Here is a 17,966-nt window from a genome sequence, read left to right on the forward strand (position 1 = left end):
AGTGTCAGGGTCATCTCAAGATTTAACTTCAGAATTATTCTACCCTTGGATACACAGGTAAGATATCTAAGATAGCAAGTAGCAAAAACTTCCTTTGTTGGTTATACCCAGGATGTGGTAGATTGGAGGAGGGCATAGTCCACACAGTAAAGTGGAAGGGAAAATATTACACAAGCACCTGTTATGTTCTATACAAAATGTGTGTATAAATTCGTATATGTGCACGCATGTGTATAAATGCATATGTGTTATCTTTTGGGGTACATTATATATTTATATGTATGATATGTAAAACAATGTTGAAAATAATGGAAAGGGCTCTGAGAAAAGAGTTAAAAGTTTAGGTTTCAGACATATTCCTATCATATATTAACTGTATAACTAATGGACAAGTCACTTAACCTAGCTAAACTTAGGTTTCCTCAGTGTAGAAGGAAAGTCATTTTTGTATTACTCACTCAAGAGGATGGTTGTGAATAAATTTTAAAGGGTGCTATAAATGTGTGTTATTGTTTTTGCTACAGAAAATAATAATAATAATCTTATTTCTATTACTTGTTAAATACATGAAGCTAGTCTATTTTTCAACAAAGCATTTCCTATTACACTATTTACAAAGATTTTTGAACTTCAACTAAAAGCAACGTGTCACTGGAGTCTAAATATATTGGAAAGAATTAAATTACCATTTTTATGATCTTTAAAATGAAGCTAGAATGTTGTCCATAGAGTATTACTAATAAATCCATTCAGATTTTTTAATGTAAGCAGAAAAAGTTGCATACTAGCTAAATAAAAGACAAAAATAAGATACTGAATTTATTTTCTCCCAAACTTCCATTTACATCTAAGGCTACACTTGGAATTGAGGGACAATGCTTTGCATATTCTATACCAGATGTGACTCACTATCACCCCAAATTACTAAACATAGAGAAGAAGAGAGGCTAAAGGAAAATCATAATCAAAGCAATAAGAAGTTTTATTATAACTAAATAATTTCTATGTTCTGTGATTACACATAGGATATCAGTTGGTAGCTTTCAGATTAAGAACCATTTAAAAAGACCTTTTGAATAATTATTTCTAAATTTGGGATTCAAAAAGTAGCCCTGACCTTGTGGCAGCATTAGATGATAGCATACTAATAAACACAATAAAAACGTAGATTTCCCTTTAAGTTAGACAACATTAATGAGACACACTATCTTTTCTTCTTATTTCATAGAGCTAGTGATGAATTTCACCATTCTAATCTCTAATGATGAATCATTCATAGGAGACAATATATCTAAAGTCATTAGATGGAAAAGCTCTGATGGTTTCCATGACAACAACACTCAGTTGGAGGTGGAGAAATTGAGACCTCCTGACACATAACTACACTTGTTTCTTTCCTATAATGGTCCGTAGGAAATAGATGGATTGTTCAATACAGCCCAAGGGGAAAGATAACATGTGCAAGTGATTTATTATACTGAATAACAGCAAGTTTTCATTTAAGCCCTTTAGTTGAACGTGTTCTTAAATAATTTGCTTTGAATTTTTTTTACTATAATTTCCATCCACATGCAAAGACACATATAAACTTGACTAGTAAAGAACCTTTCATGCTATCTAATATTTTAAAATATGTAACAAAACCATTTCTACACAAAGTATAGCCTGTAAATCTCTTCCCCGCGAACCCTACCCTATGTGAAGAAAAACAATTAAAAAATCATTCAAATCCCTTCTGTGTTAATTCAATATCTATCCAAACCTTGGCCTAATTTCACACAAGATTAGCTCCATTATTATTGTAATTTCTGAATGTTAATTTCAAATTCCCAGTAGTTTTAATATTAGTATAAACAGAATGTTTTGTTCAGAACAAACAGGTAATTTAAGTTGGGTAAGTGATTCTTTCCTCCTTCCTTACATATATGTAAAAGCACATCTATTTAACAGTTGGATGGGGTGGCATGTATAGTCATGGTGAAAAAACTGTTTATTATCATTATAATAAATATTATATTAATTAGATCATAGATCTTATATTAATTAGATCATAGATCTATCAAAAATATATGAGTGTCAAAATATTTTAAAGTACATCTTGGGGACAGGTAGGTGGCTCAGCGGATCGAGAGCCAGGCCCAGAGATGGAAGATCCTGGGTTCACATCTGGCCTCAGACACTTCCTAGCTATGTGACCCTGGGCAAGTCATTTAACCCCTCCATTGCCTAGCCCTTACCACTCTTCTGCCTTAAAACCAATACCCAGTATTGATTCTAAGGTGGAAGGTAATGGTTTAAAAAAATAAAAGTACAGCTATTAAAAATGAATATTATGCCCAAGATAAGCCATCGTTGGTGTTAGTTTCAAATTCTACAACTTGCATATTATTCCCATCACATGATAGTCATACCATCTAATGCTGTGTGATTCATGTTTATTTCTTTCCATAAAATCTCTACACAGGGTTCACCAAATATACTGAAAGCTTTTTTTAAAAATTGTGTTGAATATTTTGTGGGTAACAGAGCAGCATGTGGGCTATCCAAGAATTATATCCTTATTCTTATTATATGAAACAGCTAGGTTTCATGAACTGGGAATTTAAAAGCCTGAGTTCAAATCCTGTCTCAGATGCTTACTATGTATGTCTTCTGGATCAAGTCCCTTAAACTTTCTCAGTCTCAATTTTCTAATCTTTAAAATAAAGATAAATTAATAGCATCTACCTTGCAAAGTTGTTGTGAACATCAAGCAAGATAATGTAAGTAAGGTAGTTAGTGAAACAATATATAAATATTATTAGCTAAAGACAGCATAGACTTCCTTTTTAAGTCACACATCCAGAATGGTGATTTTTATACCACTTCATCTTTACAGCTAATCATGATTATTAAATATAGCCCATAAACACTACCTAAATGTCTTTCTGTATATGCCATTGTGCAAGCTGCAATTTTTATTCTTCTGAAATAGAACATTTTCTTCATTCACAGCTACGTAATGTTACCTGGAAAATATATTTTAAAGGATTTTAAAGGATCCTTTGATAGCAAGGAACAATTTAGGATCACTACTAGCACTACACTATTTCCTAAAGACAATCCAGCCCACTTTGTTATTTTTATTCAGTTTTGGACCAAGCTCCTTTCCTGTGAGTAATGTGTACTCTATGGTGAGTAATTTATATTAGCTCATACTAATTGGATTGGAAATATGGTTGGAGATTAAGCAATGAAAGATCATGAATCCTTCAGATTCTCTTATACTTTAAAATCCTACAATTTTGAAAAAGGGTTGCAAAGTCTATATATAACAAATATTATTTATTTAGATAATTTATTCTTAGACAAAAGTATAACTATATTATTAATGTGAAATATCATTTACATAAAAAGAGTACAGAAAATATTTTAATGAATTTAACCCTGCATTGGGATCAATATATAGATAAAAATGATTTTCTCTCAAACTCATTAGCAACTCTTGTCAGGTGACTAGGATATCTGGGACTGTTTGCTGAAAGTTTGGGGTAAAAGAAAGAAAAGAAGCCAGGTCAAGAAGTGAAGGTTTCAGAATACATTCTCCATCATGGCAACATCTAGAATTTCCAGCGTTGAGCATTTGGTGTCTCTGATTCTCTGGAAAGCAGCTAAGTGGCACAGTGGATAGAATAATGGACCTGGAATCAGGAAAACTCCTATATGTGAGTTCAATCTTGCCTCAGATACTAGCTGTGTAACCCTAGCCAACTTACTTATCCCTATTTGCATCATTTTTCTCATTTGCAAAATGATCTGGAGAAGGAAATGGCAAAGCACTTTAATATCTCTGCCAATGAAACCCAAAATGAAGTAACAAAGAGTCTGACACAATTGAAAAATGACCAAACAAACAAAAAGATTCTTCCTCTCTGACCCTGATAGTTGTTTGGAACTGTCTTTGGAATTGCTATATTACTAGAATCATGTATTTTGCTAGTCAAAAGCAAGGAAGAAAGGGAAGGAATATCACCAATCATTGTTCAGTCTATGACAGACTCCACCTATGAAATGGATGTCTCTCTACTGGCAGCTGGAACTACAGCTCCAAATGTCAGATTTCAGTCAGAGTCTTTGTGAGAAAAATGAAGGTGCAAGTTTGCTCAGTCTTGGAAGATTCTTATGGCATCAAGTTGGAGGATGAATTAAAAATTCTACATTTCTGGACCAGGTTTCTTTTTCTTTCTTTTAGTATATACCCCACTCCCATGAAATCAGTGGCTGGTAGAGGAAAGTCTGTCCAATCTCTGGTAATTCCAATACAGATATATATATATATATATAATCTTTTCCCTAAATCCTTACATCTCCTCTTCTGTCAGTGGTACTACTATTTCCCTAGTAAAATTAGTTCATATAATGGTGGAGGATCAATTAAATTAATGAACTTATCACCTCCATCCCAACTGAAGTAACTAAAAAGATACTATCCCTTAATATATGTTTCAAGTAAGAATAAGTCTACCAAAATAATCAATTAAGGGCATTAGGTTAGTTGTGAGTAGTCCTTGATCAATATGTAAGGAGTGAAAGCCACTGGCTGAAATGGAGTGACACTTCACTGAAAGAATATTGTGATTGATTGAAGAGATTCGTTCATACCCTGTGGATTACATAAAGGAGAAAACCAGTTTGATAATCATCCTGTGAGTGCTTAGCCAGCTCAGCAAGAGAAACCATTCCAGTCAAACCCCTAAAAACCTATTTCTTAGATGGATAGGGAAAATGGGGAAAGAGAAATGCTTTTATTTCCCTCCTTTCCTCTCTATTGGTTAGATGTTGATCTTATGTATGCTTTTCATCTTTCATATTAAAACAGAACCAATGATGTCACAAGGGTGATATCTTGACCTGCATGCAAGTTGGATTAAAGAAAGGAAAAGCTGTAATCTCACTCTCTCTTCCAGAGTCATCAAAGTCCAGTCAGAAAAAGTCAAGACAAATTGAAAGGGCCTAAGATACAGTAGGGACATCTTTAATGTCAAATTAGTTCTAAGCACTCCAGAGCAACTGCTTCAGCCACCTTTATACATTAGGACAAATTGGTTTCATCTTCCCACTCCACTTGGGGGAAGTCTTCATGTGTTTGGAGCAGACTTGCCCCTAATTCTCAGATGGTTTTAAGGCTTGTCAGTGATCCTCAAACTGGTTTAATTCATCTTCTAATATAGTTTTGCTGGGGGGTGATAGAGTTTTTTGTAGTCACAAGTGAGACTTGGGTGACACATGAGTAGGACCTTATGAATACTGAAGATTTAGTGAATTTGAACTGCTTATTAGCATCACAGAAGTGTTCCTGGAATAGCCATGGGAGCAAGGACTAAGGAAACATGCAAGGTATTCCACAATGACCATAGACGAAAGCTGTATGCTGTATCACGCCCAAGGAGAACTTAACAATCCCTTGAAAGGCAGAAAAGGACTTCCAGGAACTTTGTCTCTTTTTCCATGTCATGTCCCCTATGTTTAAATCCACTTCCTTCTCAATTTTATATTCACATGTAAGTGAGAGTTCCCTCAAATTGGTAAGGATGTTTTTTCCCCCAAGTATTTTTACTTCATACTTAAGTATATCCTCATTCCTGAAAAAAAATTTAAGACAGCCTCACTAATCATTATTGACACAAGTACCGAAGTGAGGACTCCTGAAGTGAATACTAGCCTTAGGGCTACCTGCAAACCTCTGAAGGGGTCATGTGACAGATATCCTCTGAGGGTCCAGCCTACTAATCTGAGTGGATACTGGGAGAGTAAGCCCTAAAAATGATGCTTTATTACCTCTCATCCCGTGTCTAGATCCAATCATTTAATTCCTTATGTTCACACATCCTCCATTTTGGAAACATCCTACTTCTCATATTAGTCTTTTTCCATCTTGTCTTTTCCTTCTCTTTTTTTTTTAAACCCTTACCTTCTGTCTTAGAGTCAATACTGTGTATTGGTTCCAAGGCAGAAGAGTGGTAAGGGTAGGCAATTGGAGTCGAGTGACTTGCCCAGGGTCACACAGCTAGGAAATGTCTGAGGTCAGATTTGACCCTAGGACCTCATGTCTCTAGGCCTGGCTCTCAGTCCACTGAGCCACCCAGCTGTCCCACCCCCCCCTTATCTTTTTCAATCACCACCGATCTATCTCAGTGCCTCCTATAACATCTATTCCAATGGTATCAACTAATTTTCTTGATGCCATATGTCTGGTGTAGGAAAATATAAGTGAGGTAATGGGGTCACCAGGGATATTATAATAAACTAAGGGGTTTGTGGGAACACACTTTAGGATTTATGAGAGACTGGACCAGGGTGAAGAGACCAGAGTTTACTGGATTTCCACAGGAATGGCAGTTGATCTTAACTGTCATCCAGCTTCCACTAGACCAGAGTATAGTAATAGGCTAACAAGGTAAAAGGGACTGAACAGCTTTAATTATGTCAGACTAAAAGGTGGGAAAGGATTTCTATACTTAAAATCTAAAGGATAAAACCACAGGGCAATGGGAGGACTTATTCTACTCTTATCTAAGTGATCTAAACTAATAGGGCCCAAGGAGCTGTAAATGGAGTCTCTGGGTTTCTGCTCAAACCTGGAACCTGCCAGGCTTGAGTACAGCTAGGGCTTTGTGGCTTTGGGATTCTCACTGCAATCCACTGATGATCTCTGGATGCCAGGAGTTAAAGTTGTCTCAGGAACCAAGTAGTAAGGGTTTTGCTTGAAGCACTGTCCTCCAGTACTCAAACTTCACCTCTTCTCTTGGCTCTGTAGATCTTGTCCTTTTGCTAGATGCCACACCACACAGGATCCCAGGGGAAAACAGGAAGCAGGGTGTCCTTTGCTCTGAGGTCTCCCAGGCTGGCAACAGTTTTGCCCACCTCTAATGGAGTCCACACTCAGGGCACAGACAGACTTCCTTCTCCTTCATTCCAACCTGGAATTCCCAGCTCCAGCTCCTTCCTGCTAGGTACTTCCTAATCAATACATAATAAATACCTAATCTAATCTTCCTCACAACACTGGACTCCTTTCCAAACTGCTGTTCACCTTGCCTCAAGATTATTTCTTCTAATGCATAAATATGATCATATCATATCAACACTTAAAAATCTTTGGTGGTTCCCCATTTTTCACCAAATAAAATTCAAATTTTTAGGCATCATTCAGGTTCTCTAATCTATCCTGCTCATAACATTCCAGCCTTGATTTATACTATTCCATTCTTTATGAACTAAGCTATAGTCAAACTTGCTTATCCTGGCCACACTTCATGCTATACTAGTTCCATGTGTTTGTTTAAATTGTTCCCCAGACATAACATGTCCACCTTTGTCAGCTCTAACTCCAATTAATGAAATTCTATTTATCTTTTAAATCTTGGCCAAAATGACAACTTTTTGTATGAAATCATCACTGAGCATTTAGTCTACTGATTCCCTCTCACTCATAATTCAAATAGTATTTGATTTGCTCTTGTACATTTTAACCAATATAATTTTGTAAAAGTTTTCTCTCTCTCTCTCTCTCTCTCTCTCTCTCTCTCTCTCTCTCTCTCTCTCTCTCTCTCTCTTTCTCTGTCTCTTCTCCCCTCTCTCTTTCTTATCTCCCCTACTAGCCTATGTGAGTGGGAAACCTCCTACCTCATTTTATGATTATAATGGTATTTGCCTTTATGATTATTTCTGTAACACAATTATTAGTTTTCAGTTAAAAGTAAAAGTGAAAATTATAGGGATTAGCTAAGAAAATTATAGTTTAGAATGGTATCAGATCTTTACATCTTTTGACCTTAAGCCTCTAACAAGCCTATAACCAAAAGTTACTACCAAGCCCACCATAACCCTGTTGGGTGCAAGCTCAAGATGGTCAGGAAGGAGGGGGAGGCCTGCCTCAGTTAAAGAGGTGGGGGCCTGCTTTGGGTGCAAGTTCAAGATGGTCACAGAGGAAAAACTCTTGTTTTTATATATGTGTTAACCAAATTCCTGACTCCTAATATTGTCAGTAAAAGACACCAAGATTGCAAAGACCATTCAAAGTATAGCAATAATAATAGACTTAAGTTACCACACAAAGTGATCTTATTTTGCATTCACTAGCTTAATTAGCACTTGTAAGATTTCTCTCTATAAAAAGACATCATCTTCTAAGGCTCAGGGTCTCTGTTTTTGATGGGACCAGGGTCCAGCTTTATTGTGAGATGGGCCTCCTCTCAATGAACCTATTATTTAGCTTGGAGCTTCTATATTGGTGTGAAACATTTTCGCCACACTTGGGAGCTCTTAGAGAAAAGAGACTGTCTTATTTAATCTAGATCATGTCCCACTGAACCTGGCAGAGTGGATTATAGAATGAAAAAGCATCTATTAAATACTCACTATATACTATTTAACATGCTAAGCAGTGGAGATAAAAATACTAAAATTAAGATGGTTATTGTTCTTGAAGACATAGGAAGAATACAGGAAGACAACTGATGGAAAAGAAAGGAGGCTAGGTAGGGTCGTTTTGGCCAAGAATGTCTTGAGGATGGTGAATATACTGGTAGGGCTATGAATTGACATATCCACAAAGACATTGCCTCATTATCACAGCATTTCCAGGATAAGCTCAAATCCCCTTGTTTCCTATGAAAGAAGCTGCCCATTCACCACAACTGTTAAAGTTTTTCCCTCCTCCCCAGTTGGTATTTCACTTAGCTGTGTATGTAAATAGTGGTATTGATTTAATTATTGTTCTCATGGGCAAGAGATGGAGGAGGCAACAGGAGGGAAATAAACATAAGTAATAACATACTATGAACACAGAGCAAGGTAGCAACATGGTAAGTCTGGGTCAGGCTACTTACGGTGAGCATTCAACTATCAATAGTCTGGTCTTAGAGAAGAATTAGAGGGCCAGCATGGAGTGGAGGGACAGAACCACAAAGATAGCTAGGGAGTAGCAATATACTGGATTTGGGCTGAAGCAGTTACAGTGAATGCCTCAGATGTAGAAGGCTAGGATGGAGATGGAGAATTAATAAGGTTTGATAAACACTGATAAATGTTAAAGTTGATAAGGAAGAAATACCTCCTGGAATCCAGTCCTATGCTGCTGAAGGATTGGCCACTGGTGAAGAAATGGAAGTGGGGAGTAAAAGGAGAAGGTTCAGTTTGGATTGGGACTCTAAATTATTATTGAATGATAATTACTCTCAAATTTATACATCTTGCTCTTATTTCTCTCATGAACTATAATCCCAAATGGAGAATTTTCTGCTAGACATCAGCACCAGTGGCTTCTGTTATCAAGAAGTGAGTTAAATCTTTAGCCTTTGGTTAAAAGGAGGGATAAAGGTGAGGAAGGTATTTGGAGGAGGAATGAAGGGGATGGTTGAATGTAGGGAAGGAATGAATGAGGTGTTATATTGGATAGTGAGGGAATAGGTGGGGTATTCAGGAGAGGCAGCTTAACACAGGCTAGACACTGAAGGCTAGAGACAGAGGACACTGGGGGAGTAGGCTGAACCCTTCAAGGCAGGAAAGGTATCCCTATGGATACAAAGGAGTTGGGCCAGTCAGAAGTGTTTAAATCTGCCTTGAGGTCTTTTTCTTGTTAGTTTCTCAAGTCCCTTGAGGGAGGAATCGAAGGGCTCCTCCCTGCCAGTCAAACTGATGGCAGGAAGTCTTGGGTAAGGACTTCCTGCCAAGATGGATGCCCGCAGTTCCCTCAAGAAATAAAAAGAAAATAATTCCTTCCCTCTTCAACCCTTGTTTAAATTTTCAATACAATGATTCACCAGAGGGCTTGAGTAGCTAACAAAAGGGGTTTATTAATATTAGGGTTCATCAGAAAGGAGAGATGGGTTTAGGGTTTTGTAGTAGCCACTAGGGAGAAACTGAAGCTGGGGGAAGGGTCAGGAGAGGATTAGGCTGAGGGAGAGCCTGCCCTCCCAGTCCGAAAATTTGGCTGCCTTAAAGTAAAGTATATACTAGATCAATAAAATAAGGGCCAAAGATGTCCTACTTGCCTACAGTAAACTAAACTCACAAAGTCTAATCACCAAAACCACAACCACCCTTCCTCCCAGAGCCCAAAGGGAAAATCAGGCAAGATAATAGGGGTATAATATGGAGAAGGTCAGGGAAAGGTCCAGAGAAATAAGCTAGGTTCAAATTGCCAGAGACAAAAGGCACAGGCCAAAGCAAAGCCAAAAGCCAAAAGCAGAGCCTCAGTTGGACCTTCCACTCTCTTCAAGCCTCAGGTTCCAACAGAACTTTTGTGAACATTCCAAGAGTTCTAACTGCCAGGAAGTTTACAGTTGACTCTTGAAAGAGCAAAAGCCTCTTTTGCATCCTTGCATTACACTTCTCAAATACATTCCTTTTCCTAACGACCTTATTTCTGTTGATCTATCCTTTGTGTATCCCTGGCTCACAACTTGAACATCATAGACTCTCCACTTTTCCTCACCCTCCATGTCAAGTCAGCTGCCAAATTTTGGCCACACTATTGCTACAATCCTGAATATTCTTTTCATATAATTTCTCCTGGAACCAATGAAATAATATCCTAATTGTTCTCCCTCATTTTACTCTTTATTGCATTCCATTCTTCCCACAGTTGTAAATGAGTCTTCCTAAAATACAGTTCTAGTAATGACATTCCTCTGCTCAAGAAACTTAACTGATTTTCCTTGCTTCTCAGTGCAACTGAAGTGCCACCTCTTATATGAAAGCATTCCTGGAGACCACAGTGCCTTGTGATCTAGCCAACCCCCAAATTACTTTGAACTAGCTGTTACAAAAAAACTCTTATCTGCTCTTTGCTTAGTTTGTTCCATTCAAGTTACATCACTAAACTCTAAGGACGAAATTTAAAATATGTAGAAACAGAATTTAAATTTCACATATATATACATATATATCACCTATGTATATGCATATTGTTATAAAATTACATAAATATATTCATTTATATAAATGTACAAATAATTTTAAAATATATACACACCTATTTGTATACATATATACATGTCCTTGTATGTATATATATACATATGTGTGTCACATATGTATATATACAATATATGTATTATATATCTTTAAAATATATACACATATATAAATAAAAACATATATTTGCTGTATAGAAAACAAAAGTATATAATACTTAACAAATATTTCTCTCATCCTTTAGCAAGGGTCACGTTAAATCTCTTCTGTATCATCTTAAATTTAGTATATGTGTTGCAAATAGAGTAGCTATAGATGATAGAGATATATATATAGATATAGATATGGATGTATACTTAGAGGTGTTTATACATACCTTTGTATGTATATATGAAGTTAAATATAGTTGTGTGTCCTGTAGACCTAGCCTTATTAAACGATTCACAAAGAGGCTTCCAAAATTCCTTACTGCCAATTAATGAATGTAGCTCACCATTCCATTATTCTTCTCATGTACCATACATAAATAACAAATTTTGTTTGAAGATGTGATTTTTCTTGTTTTTTCTATTTTCACAAATAAAAGCTACAGAAGAAACTAAAATTGGAAAGATGTTTATATATATTAGTGAATTTTTTTTTTTTTTACCACTTGTCTCCTAGCCAAAAAACCAATCTGCTAATCTTACTTTTTTCTTCTGGAAAATTAATGAAATAATTTTGAAAATAAAAATGAAAAGCATGTGATTATATGTAACCAGGTTAAAAATAGGCTTACATATGGTTTAAAAAGTGATCATGTATAATTTTTTTTTTCAATCGCAGGGTCTTTCTTTCACAATAGCATAGCTAGAGGATAATCATTTAAAATGTTAATATTTGGGATCTAATAGCAATTCAGAAAGTGAAATTTTCTTTAGAATTTACAGAAAAAGAATTGGTACTCGACTTGCATTAATTGCAGAAATATATTTTCCACATTTTCTCTTTCAAATGAATACTAAAAAGAAAGTTCTTTTGTTAGGAACAACTAGTTCTCCTTCCGTTTACTTTCAATGACCACAGGTAAGTTTGTTGGTTGCTATTCCTGAGGTTGTACAAAAACCTAATGCAGAGTGTTATAAATGAAAACTACAGAAGAGTTTTCACTCAGTAAGAGAATGAATAATATCTTTTCAGCCACTGGGGGATTCTCTTGTTATTAGCATACTAAACTTGTCAGCTTTTGAATAATGCTTAATGGCCATAAGCAGTAGTCTTGTAATTAATTTCTCAGCTTATTAAAATATAAGCAACTCACAACTGCATGGCAGGATAATTCTTAACAACTTGCTTAGTACATATAGTTGTTAGGCACTTCTTGGTATTCTTTAGCATCCAATCAGTTTTCGAAAGTTATGTCCTCTCACATCTACCAAATATCTAAGACATGTTAAGTCTGATCATGCTTCTTTATTGAAGCTTTAATAGCTGTCATTTCATTTTAAAAACAGGGTTGTAGGCATGTATGACCATCTACATGCCTACAATCACTTCACTGATAAACAGTGTGGCTTCGATTGCATTCTTGAACATCCCTGAGAATACTAACAGATCTCACAGAAATAAAACACGGAATTTGCTGAGATCAGATATATTTGATATTACTCAAATTCAATCTTCCTCTTTTCCAATGGTCACTCCAAGAATAGAAGCTGCAGTATATGTAAATAATCTTATTACCCTACTCTCCTTTTATCAAGAATATGGAAAGTAAGATGGTTGTACTATCCTTAAAATTGGGTTATTTCAAAAAATTGTTTAAGTACCCTGTTTAGCTGCTTGCCTGAAAGAGAAAAAGGCTCATTCTGAGCACTGTCTGCATACACCTCTATCAAAGCTGTTGAAATTCAACATGACTAGAAATAAGTTACTGGGTACTAATGCATAACAATCACTATTCTGTAACTGAACACCATAGTCATATTTTATGATACTCCTCAAACTGCTCTTTAAAATTAGAGTAATTTCTAAATATCATTGTTTCTCTACTCAGTCAGTTGTAATTTCATAGAAATCAATGTATAGCACACACACACATGCACATGCAAAATCATTGCAAAGGGAAATGTAAAACCCAGCCTCATATAGAAGCAGAACAAACAAAACAATTCTAGTCTTATTTCGTGTCACTTTGGTTTGTGCATAATAAAGTATCCCCCTTGAAGCATACAGAAAATTCTAACTTAATGCAATGATATCTAGAAGGTTTTTTAATCAAAATTATCAAAAATCAGATGGGATTTGTTTTTAGGAATTAAATGATGTAGAGATATTAAAATTCATGTGCTAACATGACTATTACATTGGCATTAACCTGAAGTGTTACTTTCTATCTCATTATTTACTAGCCAATAACTTTATTGTTTCCAGAGCTCCTCTACCAGGGCAGAACATCATTGTTATGACATAAAATTCTTCTTCTTTGCTTTATTCTGAACAGAATGATTTTTTTTTAATTTTTTTGTTTGTTTTAAACCCTTTAACTTCTGTGAATTAGCTCATAGGTGGAAGAGTGGTAAGGGTGGGCAATGGGGGTCAAGTGACTTGCCCAGGGTCACACAACTGGGAAGTGTCTGAGGCCGGATTTGAACCTAGGACCTCCCATCTCTAGGCCTGGCTCTCAATCCACTGGGCTACCCAGCTGCCCCCCAGAATGATTTTTAAATGATGTTTTTAATTCAAGTTAGGAATTTTTTTCTGGGAAAGAATCAGGATAAGTATCATATAACGAAATACATATGAAAATTGAGATGATAATTTATCCAGTTCAATAAATATATATTTCAATCTTCTCTAAAGTGAAATGCATAGTTTAATTTTATCCTCAAGAAAATTATGATATAGAGCATTCACCAGTGACCTATGATCAAAGCAATGATGACTCAAATGCAAAAGAGCAGTTTTGCCAGAAAGTATATACTTTCACACATGGTCACAGTAGGAGATGGTTTTTTTGTTTGTTGTTTTTGCAAGGCAATTTCTTTTTATAAATGTGGGCTTTTTTTTTTTAAGTGAGTAGAGACTGGGGGCAAATCATGATAGTAATACAAAAATTCTAGGAAAATTAGGAAAATAAAAATCTGTGTCATTAAAAAAATTACACAAGGAGTAAGTGACTCATTGGACAGAGAGTTAAATCTGAAGATGAGAGATCAATTTTGATTTCTATACTTCCTAGCTGTGTGACCCTGGGCAAGTCACTTAATCCCCATTGCCTAGCCCAATGGTTCCCAAACTTTTTTGGCCTACCTCCCCCTTTCCAGAAAAATATTACTTAGCCCCCTGGAAATTAATTTTTTAAATTTTAATAGCAATTAATAGGAAAGATAAATGCACCTGTGCCCATCACCATTCCCCTGGATTGCTGAAGCACCCACCAGGGGGTGGTAGTGCCCACTTTGGGAATCACTGACCTAGCCCTTACTGCTTTTCTACCTTACAACCATTAAGATGGAAACTAAGGGTTTAAAAAAATTACACAGATGAGAGAAAAGGAGAATTCAGAAGAGAACAAAGACAGGCAGGACAATATTAGAACTACTTTACTAAATTTGACATATTTATATGTCATACAAGGTAGAATTCACTTTCATGCACAGTACTTTTTTCTTGTTCTTTGTATAGAAATGTTCATGTTTGTTGATGTTTACTCAAGTTCATAATAAAAAAGGAACATTTAATTTTTTGGTCACTTTCCTTTTGAAAACTATTTGATTATATTTGTGACGATTCATGACTACTCATGTTTTAGAGAATGGTTTTTGGTCTTAGAGTCAACTGGTTTTGCTTAGCTTTTTTACTTTGTTATAAAGGAAAACTTTCTGGGAAGTGTGATAAATATTCCAAAGTGACTATGATGTAAAAACAAGAAGCACTGATAAAAAGTTCATGTTTTTAAAAGTGGAAATTAATAATTTTTTCTTCAAAGAAAAAAAATGGGATAGAAGTCAGTGGCAAAAGCAACTTAGTTTTGTGGAAGAATTGTTAAAACTCATATTTCACAAAAGAAAGAACACTACATGTAGAGACAAGAGTTACTCCAACCCCTAAGAGGGCATCATCACTAGATTTGTGACTGATACTTCCAAAATAACTTGTCTAAAAATTGAAATCAATATCTTCTCTCCCAAAACCACCCCATTCCACTCAACTTTCCTTCTGCTGATAGCATTACCTAATATCTTTCTAATCAACAGGCTTTAAATGGTGGATTCATCCTTGTATCCTCCCTCTCCTTTCATCAACAATGTTTGGTTTGTTACTATTTTCTGTCTGTGTCTCTAGCATCTCAAACCTGTCCACAACTTTCTGCTCAAAGACAACCCTCTGTTTAAGGGCCTTTTCACTTCTTGACAGGTAATAACCTCATAATTCTTTGTCTCTAGTTTCTCCCATCTTTAAGTCCTATTATTAAAAATATCTTCCCAATGCATACTTGGCCATGCCACTGCCTTGCTTGACATTTAAAGCCCATTTCATCCTTAGTCCAATTTGCCTTCTTTCACATACTTCATGTTCCAGACAACCTGGACTTTCTTCTGTTTTCTGAATTCAATTTGTTATCTCCCATTTCCATGCATTCATATAGGCTATCTCCCATGTAAAAAATACATGATTTTTTTCTCTGAAAATTATTCAAAAATAATTTTCTTTCTTCAAGGTTCACCTTATATGTCACAATAAAGAACCTTGATAACATAGTTAGTGTGCTCTCCCTCCTCAAATTTTCATTCCCTGAACCCATGCCATAAATTGTTTCCTTCCCCTTGTCTTTTCATTCTAAAGAATTCCTCCTGACTCTCCTACAACCTAATTTTTATCATACCTATACTGCTAGCTTCTAGAGAACATGAACTTTTTTTTTTCATTTGAAGGAGGATTATCACAAAAGCTATGGAATGCTAAAGTATAATCCTGGTGTTTTAATAACCCTGTGAACTTCCAAATCAGAACTTTATGTTTCTGGCATTCCTCTAATTTATGCTAAGTAGAGTTTGCCCAAAATTGTCATTCTGAAGAAATTAGAGACTGTTATATTGAAATTTTCACATTAACTTCTTGAGTGGGCTCAACTCACTCATCTGTAGGTTATTGCAGGGCAACTGATCAGATCAATGTTCAGGTCATATCTGGGCTTCCTTTTTCTCTAGTGTTCTCCTTAAGTGTTCTCCATAATAATAGTTTTATATATATATATATATATATCTGCCAAACTCAGGGGAAATGTGGAATAGGATAATGAAATCAGCATTAGAAAGGCAAGATAGTATAGTGAAAAGCATGCTGGATATGTAGTGAGAGGACCTCAGTTTGAATCCCAACTTGGTCAATTACCAGCTGATCATATACTACTTTATTTCTCTGGATCTTGGTTTCCTCATATTTGAAATGAGGGACTCAGACTGGGTGGCATCTAAAGTCCCTTCTACCTTCAATTCTATTTTCCCAATATTCTGTGATTGTGGTTATCTATGAGCTAAAAATCCCCCATAAAATTAATTTGTACTACTATTTCTATTGTTCCATAGGCTTAATGAGTCTTAGAGTCTATTCTGCTATCTTGAAATGCAGTACAAGCAAGTGTTGTGGTATATCTGAGGCATGGCCACACAGTTAGACTAGGGCTGGAGAGAAAAAACAAACAAACAAACACAAGGGAGTATGATTTGGGAAGGGAAAGTTGAGAGATCTAGAATCAAAGTTCCTGACTCTGAAGCAAATTTTACTTCCTTTTCTTCCTTTTCAACCATTCTTTCTGAGTAGTAGGAATCTTCTCAAACCCTTAAGAACAAATTACATTAAATATATCTGAATAATTGTGATACAAAAGCAAAATCAGCAGAAAAAACCATGGATTAGGAATTGGGAGATCTGGATTCTATAGTTGCTTCTGTCATTGGGTCACAGACTTTAGAGCTCACTCTATCCCATACCCCATCCCTCCCATACAATGTCCCCCAGAAGCATACATAATTCCTATGGATACTTCTTCCTTGATTGATGAAATAAACTGCATAAGAGATATCACTGAATATGGAAACATGAAGGATTATTCAATTCAATGCAATTACTACATATTTAACATCTAAATGAGTTCTTACTACTTTGTGACCTTAGAGAAATCATTTAGTCTCTTTGAGCCTCTATTTACTCATCTGTAAAATGAGATGAAGTTTTTCCAATCCTGGATCAATCCTTTATTTTTTAATCCACATAGCTTCTTTTCTGGGAACATACTAGTACCTTAATACATGCTTTTTGATGAATGGTTCAATTACGGTATTATAAATTTAGAGGTGAAAGGAACCATAGACATAATTGCTTACAATTCCCCCATTAACGGTTGAGAAAACGAAGTCAGTTGGTATCTGAGGCAGAATAAGAATCCAAGTTATCTTGACTTAAATTGAGCACTCTATCTACTATACCACCTACCTGTATTCTCTTCTTTACTAAACCGTTCCAGACTATAGATTATTTAGTTTAGTCTGCTAATTTTACAGATGAGCAAAGTATTTAACTCACCCTGATAATCTGAATTATCAAATCTGAGATAAAATCTGAATCTACTCACTCTAATTCTAAATCCAGTATTCCTTCCACTACCTTATGTTACCTCTGTTAATTGTGTTTAACTAGGTTGTTGAACTAGGTTGTCTAACTTGATACTTCCAACAACCCTGTGAACTGGCTAGTAGAGGATTGTTCAATCATATTTTTAAAATGAGAAAACGGATATTTAATAAAGTGAAAATGAACTATCCAAGGCTACTCTGCTAGTACGTGGCATAGTCTAGAAGTGAACTCTGGTGGGGCTCAAAGCAGAGATCCCAAAGAGATATGAAAAACAATACTAGAAGTTATTAAATAGTTGAAGTAAATTTCTAGAACATACAACAGATTTTAATTTTCATATATATATAATATATAATATTTACTTGTAAAGATCTAATTTTGTAATAAAT

At 35.5% G+C, this 17,966-nt stretch overlaps 1 protein-coding gene across 2 annotated transcripts in view; it reads right to left on the reverse strand.

Moving 5' to 3' along the window:
• Window positions 1-17,966, reverse strand: part of DMD (dystrophin) — a 1,921,557-nt gene that overhangs the window by 845,006 nt on the left and 1,058,585 nt on the right. The window lies entirely within an intron of this gene.

The sequence above is a fragment of the Gracilinanus agilis genome, chromosome 3 (genome assembly GCF_016433145.1).
Source record: "Gracilinanus agilis isolate LMUSP501 chromosome 3, AgileGrace, whole genome shotgun sequence".
NCBI classification, from domain to species: Eukaryota; Metazoa; Chordata; class Mammalia; order Didelphimorphia; family Didelphidae; genus Gracilinanus; species Gracilinanus agilis.